We start from the raw sequence: 15836 nt of genomic DNA, 5'->3' as shown, positions 1-15836 counted from the left end.
AAGGAAGATGTCGGACAGTGTAAGACATGACAAAATAACAATTTATAAATTATCAAAGGTTCATAAGAGAGGGGGACTGGGGAGAGGGGGGAAACAAGGAACTGATGCCAAGGGCTCAAGTAGAAAGCAAATGTTTGAGAATGATGATGGCAACAGATGTACAAATGTGCTTGACACAATGGATGATTGTGTGGATTGTGATAAGAGATGTAAGAGTTCCCAAGGAAAGTATATAACTAAAAAAGAAAGAAAGCATTCTGTGTTGGGCCGGGTTGACTAGAGAAACAAATCCAGAGATACTCATATATGTATAAGAAAAAGTTTTATCTCAAGAAGTAATTATGGATCAATAAAACATTCCATCCCAGTCCAGCTCTTCAGTCTATAAGTCGCTCTTCAGACTCATTAAGTCACATGCAATGATGCAGAATGCAGGACAATCACAGGCCAGTGGGTGTAGTTATGTGGATCCAACTGACCGTATCGTAGTGCTTGCAGCAGCCAAGAAAGTGAAGGCACAGAGAGTGGGGGAGGTGCCCAGGACCCTGCTTATGAGAACGTCTCGCCCACAGAGAGTCACCATCAGGGTGTGACCTGATTGACAGACTAAACTCTACCCTTACACTTTCATATATCTTCAAGTTGACATGAAATGATGTAACTACCACTTATTCTTTGAGTTTTGTTCTTCTAGAATCACTCTTGGTGCCAAATAGCTAAGTCTGAGTTCTCGAGAGGGGTGCATCAGTGAGATGCACACATACATACATATACAGAGATTTGCTGCATGGTAGGGGTTTATGCAGTTGTAGAGGTTGGCAAGTCCCAAACCTACCGTATGTGTCCAGTGGAAGCTAAGGATTTCTGATGACTTGTGGGGTTGTAGGACTGGTGAATCCACGACCTGCTGGTTAGGCTGGAGACTTCTTCAGGTTTATAACACAGGAACTGCAGATCAGGCAACTAGAGTGCAGGTCAAGAAAGAGAGCAAACTTTGCCACAACTTCCACTTCGATAAAGGAAGCTGGCCACACTCCCGAGGCAATTTCCCTTTCAAATGATTGGCTGTTCATATCAGATCACAAAAATGAAAGTTGATTCCATTATGAAAAAGCACCTGTCAGACTGATGAGAATCATAGTCTAGTCAAATTGAGGTTTACATTAGTCGTTACAGTTCCCTCAACCAACTAGCTGCCCCCCTCTTGCTCCTTGCTTGGTTTTCTCAGCACTTCCCCCATATGGCATACTAAGTTTGGTTCTCATTAGCATATGTGGCGCACAGCCCAGAGACTACGTTCACCACTGCTTCGCTAGTGCTAGAGCAAGACCTGGCATGTGGGCGCTTACTGACTATGTTCTACAAGTGATATTTGGTGTTGACTGAACCCCATGCTGGGATTCTTGTGCCCTTGTATTTTGAATGAGGTCATTGCTAGTGTTTCCTGTCATTCACATCTGTGAAACCGTATGGGTTTGGCAGAAAGCTCAGACCCAGGAAACAGCAGTGGGGGTCAGGGCCACAGTGATTCCTAGGGCAAAGGGCAGTAAAGAACCAATAATTGTTGTCATTCTTTGCAATTCATTATTGTATCGTACAATAGCCTTTCTGAGAACTGTTGATTTGTGACTCTTGGGTCTTCCGGTTAAACTGATTCCCACAATTTCCCGTAAATTTTCTCCAGTACATAATTCATCACACCCTCAGTTGGAGGTCTCACTTCAGGGTAACAAGAAGTGTCATACACGCAATATTTTTGTTATATCCTTAAGAACCTAAAGTTATCATTTCAACGACCGTGGAATGAACAGGGTCGGGAGCATGTACTCCTTCCCTGCACTCACAGTAATGGGTGGCTCTCTTCCCTCTCTAGTTTGAAAACAGCGTGAAGTCCAATTTGCTGCTCAAGGAGCTTTATGTGGAGAACGCACACCTGCTAAAAGCCCTCCAGGTTACTGAAGAGAAACAAAGAGGAGCTGAGAAAAACAGCCTCATCTTGGAAGAAAAACTCAGAGCTCTCAACAAATTAATCAGTAAGATTTCTCCGGCATCCCTCTGTGTGTAAAGACTGCTTGCTTTCTTGGAATTCATTCTGAAAATGAAATCTTAAAACCTGAGCCACTGTGATGCCTTAATCACTTGCAGCTTATTGGCCATGGTCCTCAGAAACAGGGCGACTGTGGTGTCTGGCTCGTTCCAGCAGCATCTGCTCTGTGCCAGATCCTGGGAACATACACGTGTTGGACAAGAGCACATTTTTATAAAACTCCCAATTTTACCACTGGGAAAACATGATGGAAACACTTGGTCAGGCCTGACAGAGAAAGTGGGTTAAGATAATGCAGTTCCAATACTGCATTTTCGACTTAAGCTCTCTTTGCCATCGAGTCAATTACAATTCGTAGTGACTTTGGCTTCAAAGATTAAAATGTAAAGTAGGGCTCTAGACAGCTTTATCATATTTTTCCTTTTAAATTTCATTTATGTTTTCTTAAGCAGACACACAACAAAACATACATCACTTCAGCAGTTTTTAATGTTTACAGTTTGCTGATACGGATTATATTCCTCCGGTCTGTAGCCATTTTCAGCATTTTTGAGTTGTTGCTCATCTGTTAGCATAAATTCACTCCCCTTAGAGTTCCAGGGGAGTCCAGGTGGCATGGTGATGACAGCGCTGGGCTGCTAGCCACAAAAGCAGCACTTTAAATCCAACAGACTTGGGAGAAAGACATGGCTGTCTGCTCCCATGAAGAGTTGCGGTCTCAGAAACGCACAGGGGCAGGTCTACTCGGTCCTGTAAGGTCATTGTGAATCAGAATTGATTTCATGGCAGTGTGGTTGGCTTTGTTTTTTGTTTAAAGTCCCAGGCAAATACTTCAAGTTGTTTTCCATTTTATTCCACATACATAGTTGTTAAAAGATCATCAAGCTCAAAGCAGACTTTTTTTTTTACTAGTTAAGCCAAACTATTACTTGGTTTCAGGAAGACATTATGGTACATTTCTGGTTTAAGGCAATAGTTTTAGGAGGTCAGCCACCCTCCATGCCTCCAGAAAGTTGGGAATTGTGAGAATTTTCTATTCTTGTCTGTATTTTTGCCCCATTTTGTTCAGGATCCTTCTCTGAACTCTTTGATCAAAATGCTCAGCAGTGGTAGCCAGGCACCATGCAGTTCATTTGGACTCGTGACAAAGGAGGGCATTGTTTATGGAGGCAGCTAATTAGCCATGCATTCCAGAATCCTACTCTATTCGATTCTGTTGTTCCACATGAATCGACACCAACTGTGCCTGACAACTGAAGGAGGAGGTAGAACAGAAGCACCAAACATGTTAATAAGCCAACTAATGGTATGTCCCATGAAACCATTACCCTGAACCTAAGAGCTTTACTGTCTGGTTATTCAGCTCTGTCCTCTGTTACACTTCCCAATGGCTGCTGAGTGCAGACTTTCCAGAAGGGCTTCCCTCTGTAAGCAGAGTGTCCTCTAGACAATAAAGGAGAGGACTCTTGTTCGTTTGGAACCACTTTACCACATGTAAATATTGGTACTGTGGTTACACCTGTAGGCTTGTATTTATTGTACATTAATCTTTTTTTCATTGGAGTGTTTTTGCACTGGGAATTGAACTATATGTTAAAAAAAGATAAAAATATGGTTTTATACCAAAATTGATGGTCATTTGTTTATCTGAATGTACTACTGTAATGTGAAATGAGTCACTGTATTTGCAGTTTTTCAATTAAAAAATATCTATATTTCAATTTTGTCCTTTGTTCTTCAATTATAAAATATCTCAAATAATTAGAAAATACAGTTTTAGGAGAAAACCCATATACCCATCAACTAGATACATTTAATATAATATTTTGAAATTTTTCTTTTTAAAAGATATAAAATATTTTAGATAGAGGTGAAGGTCGTATTCTATTGATTGCAACCGTTTACTCGTCCTAAAGGCACGCACTATCCCAAAGATGGTAAGTAAGTCTCCTGGTCTCTTTGTACATTTATTATATATGCATTATATAGTCTTGATTAGTGTCCACCCTTTTACTTTTGCATGTATCCATTGCAACGGCTAAACAGAAACTCACAGACAAAATGCGTGATGAAAGAATTTAATAACTCAATAAGTTATAGTGCCAAGAGAAATGCTCAGGATAGGTGTTTAACAGGACACATTACAGAGTTTCAGGTATGCTAATAAACACCCGAAGTGGCATACAACTCTGCTATGAGCCTCAACCCAAAGACATTCAGCTCAGGCTCTGGTCAAACCCAGGTCTCCGAATTAAGTGCCCAGACTGAAGGACCAGGAAAACGTCAGTCTTCACAACCTAGAAATTGAAAACATTGTTCGGCACCCAGCTACCATGACCAAGTGTTATGAAAAGGATCACAACAGAAGGTTCTGTCTAGAGTGGGGGAGAAGTTAAGAACATAACCCTAAAGGATGCCAGGTTTACTGATCGAACAGAGATAGGCAGGACCTCCAAGATTTGCACTCTCCCCCTGCAGATTGGGAACTGAACTCAAATGGTACATTGACGGTATTGCTGCAATTAATGGGTTGAATCAGAATGCATATGAATTGTGGTAAATGATGTAAAAATATCACCTGATCTTTTGAGGGCAGGCCAGGTATGAGTGATAGGCTTTTTCACTGGGGTCAAGGAGGAGAGCCAAGCCCTTCTTTCAAAAGATATTTTTAATTAAAAGTTTCTTTTTTCATATAACACTGTTTAGGAATGAATAAAATGTAGCACAAAACCTGTCTCTTTCAGCCCTGCCATGTTCCCAAACATGCTCCGCAGTGTTCCCCTTGCTCATATGATAAATATGATTATATCTATCCATACTTGTTTTATGAAAAATGCTCACACTGTACAAGTTGTAAAGCGGTCCTTCAAAAATTAAGGACTGTAAAAATTATCCTTCAAAAAAAAGTTAAGTATTCCAAGATAAAAGCTGAGCGTTCATAGCTATTAGACTCCCATACAAGAAAACTTAAAGCCAGTCCTCCAACGTGAGAAATGTGAAGGAATGATACTAGAAAGTCACTCAAAGTTGAACACAAAAGGGAAAATGATGAGAACAAATGTACAAATGTGCTTGAAAATTGATATATTTATGGATTGTGATAAGAGTTATACAAGCCCCCAATAAAACTATTTTTTAAGTTGTACGAGCCCCCCAAAAACTGATTTAATAAAAAAGAAAGAGCTAGATCTGGAAATGGTGGAATGTCACCTGGCTTATATTCTTTTCTTATTTTTTGTACAATGACTATATTCCTTTCTCTCTTTTTTAATCATTTTACCACAATCCATATCTACACCCATTGTGTCAAGCACATGTGTACATTTATTTCCATCATCATTCTCAAAATACTTTCTTTCTACTTGAGGCCTTGGTATCAGCTCCTCATTTTTCCCCTCCCTCCCCACCCCCTTCCCTCATGAACCCTTGACAATTTATAAATTACTATTATTTTGTTATGTCTTACACTGTCCAACATCTCCTTTCACCCACTTTTCTGTTGCCTGTTCCTCAGGGAGGGGCTTATATTGTAGATCCTTGTAATCGGTTCCTCCATTCTATCCCACCTTTCCTCCACCCTTGAATTATCGCCACTCTCACCACTAGTCCTGAGGGGTTCATCTGTCCTGGATCCCCTGTGTTTCTTTCTGTACCCGTGTACATCCTCTGGTCTAGCCAGATTTTAAGATAGAATTGGGATCATGATAGTGGTGGGGAGGAAATATTTAAGAACTAGAGGAAAGTTGACTCATCCTTCCCTGTGGTCCCTCTGTGGGGAAATTGTTCCACTATCTACAGATGAGCTTTGGATCTCTGCTCCAGCCCTCTCGTTTTTATTTGTTACGTGTCTGCTGATGCCCAGTTCCTATGACTCCTCATGATCGCACCAGCGATGTGCTTCTTCCATGTGGACTTGTTGCTTCACTGCTGAATGGCAGCTTGTGTGACATCAAGCCTTTTAGACCCCAGACACTATATCTTTTAATAACCGGGCACCATTTGCCCTCTTCACCACATTTGTTTATGCACCTATTTTGTCTTCAGCGATTGTGTCAGGAGGCTAAACATCTCATGCTGCTGACTGGTTAGAACAAAACTTTCTCTTTTTTAAAAAATTTATGTATTGGGGCTCATGCAAATCTTATCACAATCCACACATACATCAATTGTGTAAAGCACACTTATACATTCATTGCCCTCATCATTCTCAAACTTCGCATTCCGCTTTGGTTCCTGGAATAAGCTCCTCATTTTCCTTTTTTCTCTCCCTCTCCCTCCCCGCTCCCCTCTCCCTCATGAACCCTTGATAATTTATAAATTATTATTTTATCTTATCTTACACTGCCAGGCGTCTCCCTTCACCCACTTTCCTGTTGCCCATTCCCCAGAGAGGAGGTTATATATAGATCCCCGTGATTGGTTTCCCCTTTCTACCCCTCCTTCCCTCCCGGTATCACCACTCTCACTGTTGGTCCTGAGGGGGTTCATCTGTCCTAGATTCCCTGTTTCCAAATCCCAACTGTACCGCTGTGCATCCTCTGGTCTAACCAGGTTTGCAAGGTAGAAGTGGGATCATGATAGTTGGGGGGAGAAAGTGTTTAAGAACTAGAGGAAAGTTGTGAGTTTCGTTATTGCTACACTGAAGCCTGAGTGACTCATCTCCCCACTACCGCTCTGCAACTGGATGTCCAGTTGTCTACAGATGGGCATTGGGTCCCCATAGAACAAAGTGTTCTTGAATGGAAGGAGGATATGAGTGGATGCCCAAAGTCCATCCCCTACCTCAGGGTATTGCCATATAAATATATGTACATGGGCCAATACCTCTATTTTTGTAGATTAATGTATTTACATATGCACACCACTATGTTTATACCTCTATCCATTGCTTTGCTTCCTTGGTCCTTCCTCTGTTGCCTTTTACCTTCCTCATGTCCCACTGCCACTTTCCCCTTATTTCTGCCTCTTGGTAACCCCCTTAGCTAGTCTACTGTTGCTCCAACATTACCACCACCCCCACCTTGGATCCCTATATCCTCATTACTGGCTCTGACACCCCAGTTGTTCCCCTGTCCATGGCGCAGCCTGCTCAGCACCCCCTTCCTCCACCACTCTGACCTCCCAGGTCTCCCTGGAACCGTTGGTCCCAATGCTCTCACCTCCAGCATTCCTCCCATACCTATCCTATATAGGTAGGTATACCGACTATGACATAGCCCAAAATGATTTTTTAAAATAAAAATAGTAAATCAATAAGAAAAATTTTTTAAAAAGAGAAAAGAAATATACAAAAATCCTGGGTCTCTTCGCTGGCCTTCAAGACTGTCCAGGAGCTGCCTCTCCCAGCCTGGAGTGCATGTAGACCCTACTATGAAGCACCAAACCATGAGGACAGCATGGTCACATGGAAGGATGCATGAAGAGAGAGAGCTACAGGCTAGGGAGAGGAGCCAGCATGCCACACCCACACAGAGGCAAGCCAGGAGAGAGGAAGAGAAAGAGAGCGGGACTAGACCCCACGCTGGCACGCCAGGCTCGGAGGATGACGTCCCTGGGGGAAGCTAATGGGACACAGAGGGAACTGGACAACTGACAACAGCTGGTGGCATGCTGTCCCCTTGCTGGAGCAGACTGCGACAAAGTATATTTCTTGATCACAATTGAATGTAAACAGAATTTGGTAACACAATGAAACTGAAATACACAATTATATGGAAATTAAACCATTATACAAACAACCAGTGAATATTTAGAGTCAAATGAAAATGAAGATACAACACACGAAAACATTTGAGACTCTGAAACTGTTAGGGTGGGGGAAGGGAAGTATACTTATTACCAATTAAGTGAAGGTTTACAGAGAAGTTCATCAGTTTTACATCGAAAAATTCATACACATTGATTTTGCACATCCACTCCAATACCTTCCATGTGCCATCCTACTTCCCCACTGGGCTTTCTCTTACCATCACTCCTTCTTTAGTAACCCTCTGGACTTTGTCATTGGGTAAATGCTGCCCTTTGGGTTTTAAGCTGTTGATGGTTTTAAAAAAGGTCATTTCAGTTCCACGCCTAGAGGACATTGGTTATATTCTTGGGGTATGCTACTAGACTCCATTCAACCAGTAAACCCAGTCTGTTTTATGATCATGAGTTCTGTTCCACATTTTACCCCCATTCCATTGAGGACCTTCTAATGTGATTGTGTTCAGAGTAATAGGTAGCAGGAGTCAGGCACCATTTAGGTTTTCCAAGCTCAAGATTATAGAGACTAATGTTTGGGTTGTTCATCATTCTATTGTAATAATTGTATTCAACATGTCTTTTGACTTCACTCTTGTTTCCTCCGAGTGCAGAGAGACCAATAGTTACTACTGGCTGCTCATGCACAGTTTTTCTTATTTAAGTCACTTTTTTTAAAAAACAAAAATTTCAAAAGAGGACCTGATGCAAGGGGCTTAAGTGGAGAGCAAATGCCTTGAGAATGATTAGGGCAGGGAATGTATGGATGTGCTTTATACAATTGATGTATGTATATGTATGGATTGTGGTAAGAGTTGTTTGAGTCCCTAATAAAATGTAAAAGAAGAAAAGAGAAAAAAATGATTAGGGCAAAGACTGTACAGATGTGCTTTATACAATTGATGTATGTATATGTATGAACTGTGAAAAGAATTGTATCAGCCCCAATAAATTTTTAAAAAAATAAATTTAAAAAAATTCCTTTTATTTTTTTTGTACTGTCCGACGTCTCCCTTCACCAACTTTTCTGTTCTGTTTTAATGTAATTTTTATCATTAAACTGTGAGTCTAATGGTAACAAAATAGAACGTGTGTGTGTCTGTGTTAAAATAGTCATTAAAGAATAGAATTTAGAGACAGAGAATTTTTTTAAGTTTTTAAAAATATTTTCTATTGTTACTTAGGTGAAGGTTTATAGAGCAGACATCAGTTTTACATTAAATAACTCGTTAAATCTACCATTGTCTTTTCATTTCCAATATTTTTTGCCAATCTCTTGTTTTATATTGTCTTCCCTTCACAAAACTAACACCGGTCTACCCTCTAGCTTCCACAGACAGAGAACTTATTGTTGACAAAGGCCTAAAAAACATTAAATGGGAAGCAGACACCTCTTCAATAAATGCTATTGGAAATACTGGCTATCCACTTGCAGAAGAACAAAAAAAAGACGACTGCCTCACCCATGCACAGAAACAAACTCAAGATGGATCAAATTCCTAAAAGTAAAACCCAAAGCTCTCAGGATCAGAAAAATGGGACAAAACTAGGAACCCTAGTGCAGTAGATGGGCTATCAGAAATAACAAAGCTGACACAATCCATAGAAAACAAAATAGTGGAACATATTAAAAAATAAAAAAACTTGCATACATTAAAAGACTTCATTGAAAGAGTAAAAAGACCCATAGACTGGGAAAAGATATTTAGTAATGACATAACAAAGGACTAATTACTAAAATCTACAGAATTTACAAGGTGGCAAGAAAAACAAACTAGTAGCCCTATGAAAAAGTGGGCAAAGGACCGGAGCAGATGATTCACAAAGGATGATACGCGAATAACTAATAAACATATGAGTAAGTTCTCTCAGTCATTAGCTATCCAGGAAATGCAAGTCAAAGCAACCATGAGATACCACCTAACACCCATAACTGTAGCCCAGTTAAAGTAAAAAAGCTGAGAACAGCAAATGTTGGAGAGTGTGTGGTGAGATAGGAACTCTTATCCTCTGCTGGTGGACTTGTAAATATGTACAGACACTCAGGAAGGCAGTATGGCGATACCTAGAACAGATGGCAACTGAACTACCATATGATCCAGCAATACCATTACTGAACATATACCCCAAAGAAATAAAAAAACATCATAACCAGACATTTGCTCCCCCATGTTCATCACAGCACAGCTCACAATTGCTAGAAGCGGCCTCCATTCCCAACAATGGATAAAAAACCTCTGGTACATAAACATGATGAGTACTGCGCATGCCTGAAGAACAGCAATGAGACCCCTCATGTCGTGGAGGGCTCTGGAAGACATGCTGAGGGAAGCGAGTGAAGCACGAAAGGACAAGCACTGTGTGAGTCCAGAGCAGCAGGAACAAGCAGCAGAAGAGGCGCAAGCTCAAGCGTGCAGGCCATGCAGTCGTCTGGCTGGGGTCAGACAGGCCGCTAACGAGCTGGACCAGTGCCAATGACCTACACATCATCTGCTCCTGGTGAGTATAGTGTAGGTCACTTGGCCGGAGGTCACCTCACGACAGCTGGGATCAAATGGAGGGTGCGAGGGGGTAGTGGCTGTTCGCTGAATAGTAGCCATTTACATCTGTGGTGAGGGCTCCCAGAGAGGGAGGTAGCCCCGTCGGAGGAATGGGGTTTACTGATGAGAGGTGCCGCACAGGAGATGAAAGGGAATGGTCAAATTTGGGGGTACATAGGTGCATGCCTTTTGAAGGGATGGAGGGAGAGCTAACCTCCAGGTGGGGGACAAAAGACTGAGGATGCTCTTGGCAACAATAAATGGGAGGTGTCTTCAGTGGCATGCAATGGGTGGGCAGAACTGGTGTAGGGCATCTGGGGGGGGGGTATCCCAGGAAAGCAGACCAGGTGCCATAAAATGCTGGGACACCAAATCCTGGATCTTTGGGGTGCATGCATGCTCCAGAGGCTACATCAGTGAGCCCCATATGGGAATCCCACTGGGTGAACTAGACTCTACCTCAGACACACTTGTAACATGAGGACTTAAGCGGGAAATACATGGTGCCTGAGGAAGCAGAAAACAGCTGTACCAAGAGTGGTGTACTGATGGTTGGTGGACAAATAAGGTCATGTTACATCAACCCCCTTTATGCTGGGTTAAGATATCTATTATTCTGGAAATCTTGTGACAGCCCCTCTACTGTGTGTTGCATGTGCTTGGGTATATTAAGGTGTGTCTCAGGGGTGCAGAACCATGGGGGTCACTTTCTTGAAGCTGTTATTTGTTTCTGCTTTTTAGTAAATGAGACCCAGAGACTTTGAGAAAGAAAATATAACAATAGTTTGGGGGGGCAAGGATAAAGAGGGTCGGGGGAAGTAAGAGGGAGATGATGTCAAGTAGTCTAGGAGGGAAATGTATGTGTGAAGACTGATTGTGGCAGCAATTTTACAATTCTGTTTGATGTGATTGAACTATGGAATAATATGACATTTGTATTAACTCCTAAGTTAGCAAATTTTTTAAAAAGCATAGATTCAGGAATGGTTTGGGGGCTCACACTTAAAAAGAATTATCATGGCCCTGCTCAGTACTCACCTTCATGAAATGATCACTGAAGATAAAGGTACTACAGCGAAGTGTCGCAAAAAAGTAGATAGTAGCACTCCCTCAATGTATGAATACTTTCTTTTATTAAATTGGCACTCTGTGATGCTCACCCTCCCGACACAACTGCTGAAGCCAAAGCGGGTGAACAAGTAAATGTGAAGAAAGCTGATGGTGCCCGGCTATCAAAAGAGATAGTGTCTGGGGTCTTAAAGGCTTGAAGATATACAAGCGGCCATCTAGCTCAGAAGCAACAAAGCCCACATGGAAGAACACACCAGCCTGTGTGATTGCATGGTCCCGAAGGGAACAGATATCAAAGAACAAAAAATCAAATCATATGCTGCACACCTCCATGATACAATCACCGAAGACAAACAGGTGCATAAGCAAATGTGGCGAAGAAAGCTGATGGTGCCCGACTATCGAAAGAGATAGTGTCTGGGGTCTTAAAGGCTTGAAGGTGAACAAGCGGCCATCTAGCTCAGAAGCAATAAAGGCCACATGGAAGAAGCACACCAGCCTGTGCAATCACGAGGTGCCAAAGGGACCAGGTATAAGGCATAATGCAATATATATATATATATATATATATATATATATATATATATATATACATATATACACACACACACACACACCATAGTGAATGAAGGGGGAAGTGCAGAGTGGAGACCCAAAGCCAATTTGTCGGCCACTGGAGATCCCCTCATAGAGGGGTTTAGGAGAGGAGATGGGTCAGTCAGGGTGCGATGTAGTACCGATGAAGAACACAGCTTTCCCCCAGATCCTGGATGCTTCCTCCCGCCACCTACCATGATCCGAATTCTACCTTGCAGGACTGGATAGGGCAGAGGTTGTACACTGGTGCATATGGGAGCTGGAGGCACAGGGAATCCAGGGTGGATGATACCTTCAGGACCAGGGGTGTGAGGGCCGATGCTGGGAGAGTGGAGGGTGAGTGGGTTGGAAAGGGGGAACTGATTACAAGGATCCACATGTGACCTCCTCCCTGGGAGATGGACGCCAGAGAAGGGGGGGGGCGGTAGACTCTGGATAGGGCAAGATATGACAAAATAACAATCTATAAATTATCAAGGGCTCATGAGGGAGGGAGGAGCGGGGATGGAGGGGGGAAAAAAGAGGACCTGATGCAGAGGACTTAAGTGGAGAGCAAATGCTTTGAAAATGATTAGGGCAAATAATGTATAGATGTGCTTTATACAATTGATGTATGTATATGTATGGGTTGTGATAAGAGTTGTATGAACCCCTAATAAAATGTTTTTTTAAAAAGTACTAAATCTAAAAAAAAAAAGAGTGGCTGAATTACAACACTAACTGAACCCTCTACTTAGAATGATTTCTGATGTTAACAGGAGAGCATGGATTGGGACTAAATGGGAACCTGAAAGTTACGGTGGAGAGGACTGTGCTACGCTGAGTTTTCTAGAGAAATAAATCAAACTACACTCAAATAACTTTATAGCAAAAATAAATTTACATCAGGAAGCCCAGCCCAGTTCAACTCAAGTCCATGGGTCAGATGCTAGATGAAGTCCCCTTTAGACTCACCCAGCTTCCAGCCAATGAAGCAAAGGCAAAGCAGGAATCGGGAAAATCACAGGCCAGTAGGGGCAAGAGCATCTGGATGTAAGGTCAGCAGGAAGAGGGCAGGGCACTGCAGCTCCTATGATCAGCAGGCTGGCTCGGCCATGAATCCTAGAGATGCAGAATCAAGGTAAGCAGGATGGAGGGAGAGGGAAGGAAAGTTGTCCATGGCATCTCTCTAAATTGGGCACCTCCTCCAAGGAGAGGGCCTTATTGAGATTGAACTCTACCCATACTTCCACACAGATGCATCAAACTGATATAAAATCGAACCATCATAGGGACACATGGAAAGATTATTCTCAGAAATATCAGAACATGGATCCTTGACATGCCATTGAGTTACTTCAGCCAACAACACTACCACTCACATCTGAAGAGTTTAATCCGTCATTAGTAAAGCCATTGTCCCCTCCACCTGCACTTGAGCTTAGCCCAACTTTCCCTGCTGATAGGGAACCTCGAGTTGTATCTGGAGCATTCCCTGCAGCAGATGCCTTGCAAGATAATGCTGACACTTGCTGGGAAACACCTTCGACACTCATGCCTGCTTCGACACTGCCTCTAAAATTGTCTCAGTAATCCCAAAGGTGACCTCCAAATATTGATCCAGAAAGAGCTGTGCTATCCTCTTAAAGGACTGCTAGCATTTTCTAGTATGTACAGGCAGAGACCCGAGGAATGTGTGCGGGAGTGAGATGATGATGCAAGGAGCGAACGGTTGCATCACTCTGAATGTGTTGACGTGGACCAACTAAGCACTGATCCTTCAGTCAGTGTTTCAGCACCAGACGTTAGGACAGAATCTAATAGTTTATCTGTTTGGTTTACTGAAGCAAAGCTTCTGCAGTGGCTTAGAGCAAGTTAAGTTGAAGTACCAGACCTAGCTTGGTATACTTTAGAGGATTAAGGGAATGGGCGTGTTTCAGGGCAGACCCATAGACTCACAAATGGAATGCACTGAGGACACACCTTTTCTCTCAGTGGGAAACAAATTTCTGAAGGGATCTTAAGTATCTCTAAAGACTGCTGTGATTGATATTTTATTTTGAGCCAGTTTTGACAGTGGAAAATACCCTAATTAAGACGTTTGCACATAACATGGCTGATTGGGTCCCATGGTAGTAGGCGGTAAGCAGTAGCATTTAACAGAGACAAGGTGGGTGTGGTTGCCAAATGGTTAGCAGAGTCAAAGTAGTAACAGAATAGCCTGATTTGTATGGCATTGGATACCTAAGCAGAGTGTCCCTAGGAGTGAAATAAATGAGAAACCTACCAAATCTATCATTGATCTGTACAAGTTGAAAAATTCTAGGCCAGTTGAATAGCAGTCTAATTCAAATAGCCAGATATAGAGTCGCAAATGCTCGATCAATTCCCAAAAATTGAGCCAGTTCACAAACCCTTCATTTACGGGGAAGCCAGGTCCCTTTGAGGAAGGCACCCACTACACTAATAAAAAAAATGCATAGTTAGCCTTTCTCCCAGGCCTGCCCAGTGGAAACTGCGCCTTTTATAAGTGACAATTCATTGGAGAAAGGAAATAATCAGACGTTGGGGATGGTTACTGGACATTGGCTCCAAACTGACATTAATCTAAGTGACCCTAAATTTTAAGGTCCCACAATCAGACTAGGAGCATATAAAGGTCAAGTTATAATGGAGTCTTAGCTCAGGTTGATCTCACAGGGGATCCAGTATGAGCCCAAACCTATCCTATAGTAATTTCCCTGTTCTAGAACACATAAATGGAATAGACAGACTCACTGACTGCCAGTACCCCATATGGCTACCTGACTCTAGAACATGGACTACTATGGCAGGGGCAGGAGTGGAAGCTAGTAAAGCTACCTCTACTTAGGAAAATGGTAAAGCCAACGCAATTATGTTTTCCTGGAGGGATTGCAAAGATCAGGGTGCAAAGATTGCACCATCAAGGAATTGAAGAATATAGGGCTGGAGACCATTACTTCCGAACTGAGCTGTTGTCTATGGGGGGGACTAGCAAACTCTAGACCTATGTGGTTTGTAAGGGTCCAGGTATAAGCTGTGCTTACACACACACAAGCACCAGCAGCGGTTAAGCCAGTTTTTAGTGTGGGGTTTTTTAATCACTTTATTAGGGGCTCTTACATCTCTTTTATAACAATCCATACATCAGTGGAGTCAAGCATATTTGTACATATGTTGCCATCATCATTTTCAAAACATTTTCTTTCTACTTGAGCCCTTGATATCAGCTCCTTTTTTCCCTCCCTCACCCACCCTCCCACCCTCAAGACCCTTGATAAATTATTATCGTTTTCCTATCTTACACCATCTTCTGTCTCCCTTCACCCACATTGCTGTTGTTTGTCCCCCTCAGGGTGTGGGGGTTATGTCTACATCATCATTGTAATCAATTCTCTGTTTCTCCCCCTTCTCCCCCTACATTCCCCCTAAGTGGCCTACGCTGATAGTATTGCTACTCCCATTACTGTTCCTGATGTGTTTATCTGTCCTGGATCCCGTGTGACAAGAGCTCTTATCTGTACCATCTGGTCTAGCTAGATTTGTAAGCTAGAACTGGGATTTGTAAAGTAGAAGTGGGGTCATGATAGGTGGGTGGGGTGGGGTGCGGGAAGCACTAAAGAACTAAAGAAATGTGTGTCTCGTTGGTGCTGTACTGCACTCTGGCTGACTTGTCCCTCCTGTGAGGGATGTCCAATTGTCTACAGATGGGCTTTGAGTCTCCATCCGACTCCCTTCATTCACATCATATGATGGTTTGGGGTCTCCTGATGTCTGATACTGTTAGATTCCTCAGGTGGAAATACCTGGGTCATTGGCTTCCCATGAGAATGAATTCA

The sequence above is a fragment of the Tenrec ecaudatus genome, unplaced genomic scaffold (genome assembly GCF_050624435.1).
Source record: "Tenrec ecaudatus isolate mTenEca1 unplaced genomic scaffold, mTenEca1.hap1 Scaffold_770, whole genome shotgun sequence".
Taxonomy (NCBI): domain Eukaryota; kingdom Metazoa; phylum Chordata; class Mammalia; order Afrosoricida; family Tenrecidae; genus Tenrec; species Tenrec ecaudatus.
This window is presented reverse-complemented; position numbering follows the sequence as displayed.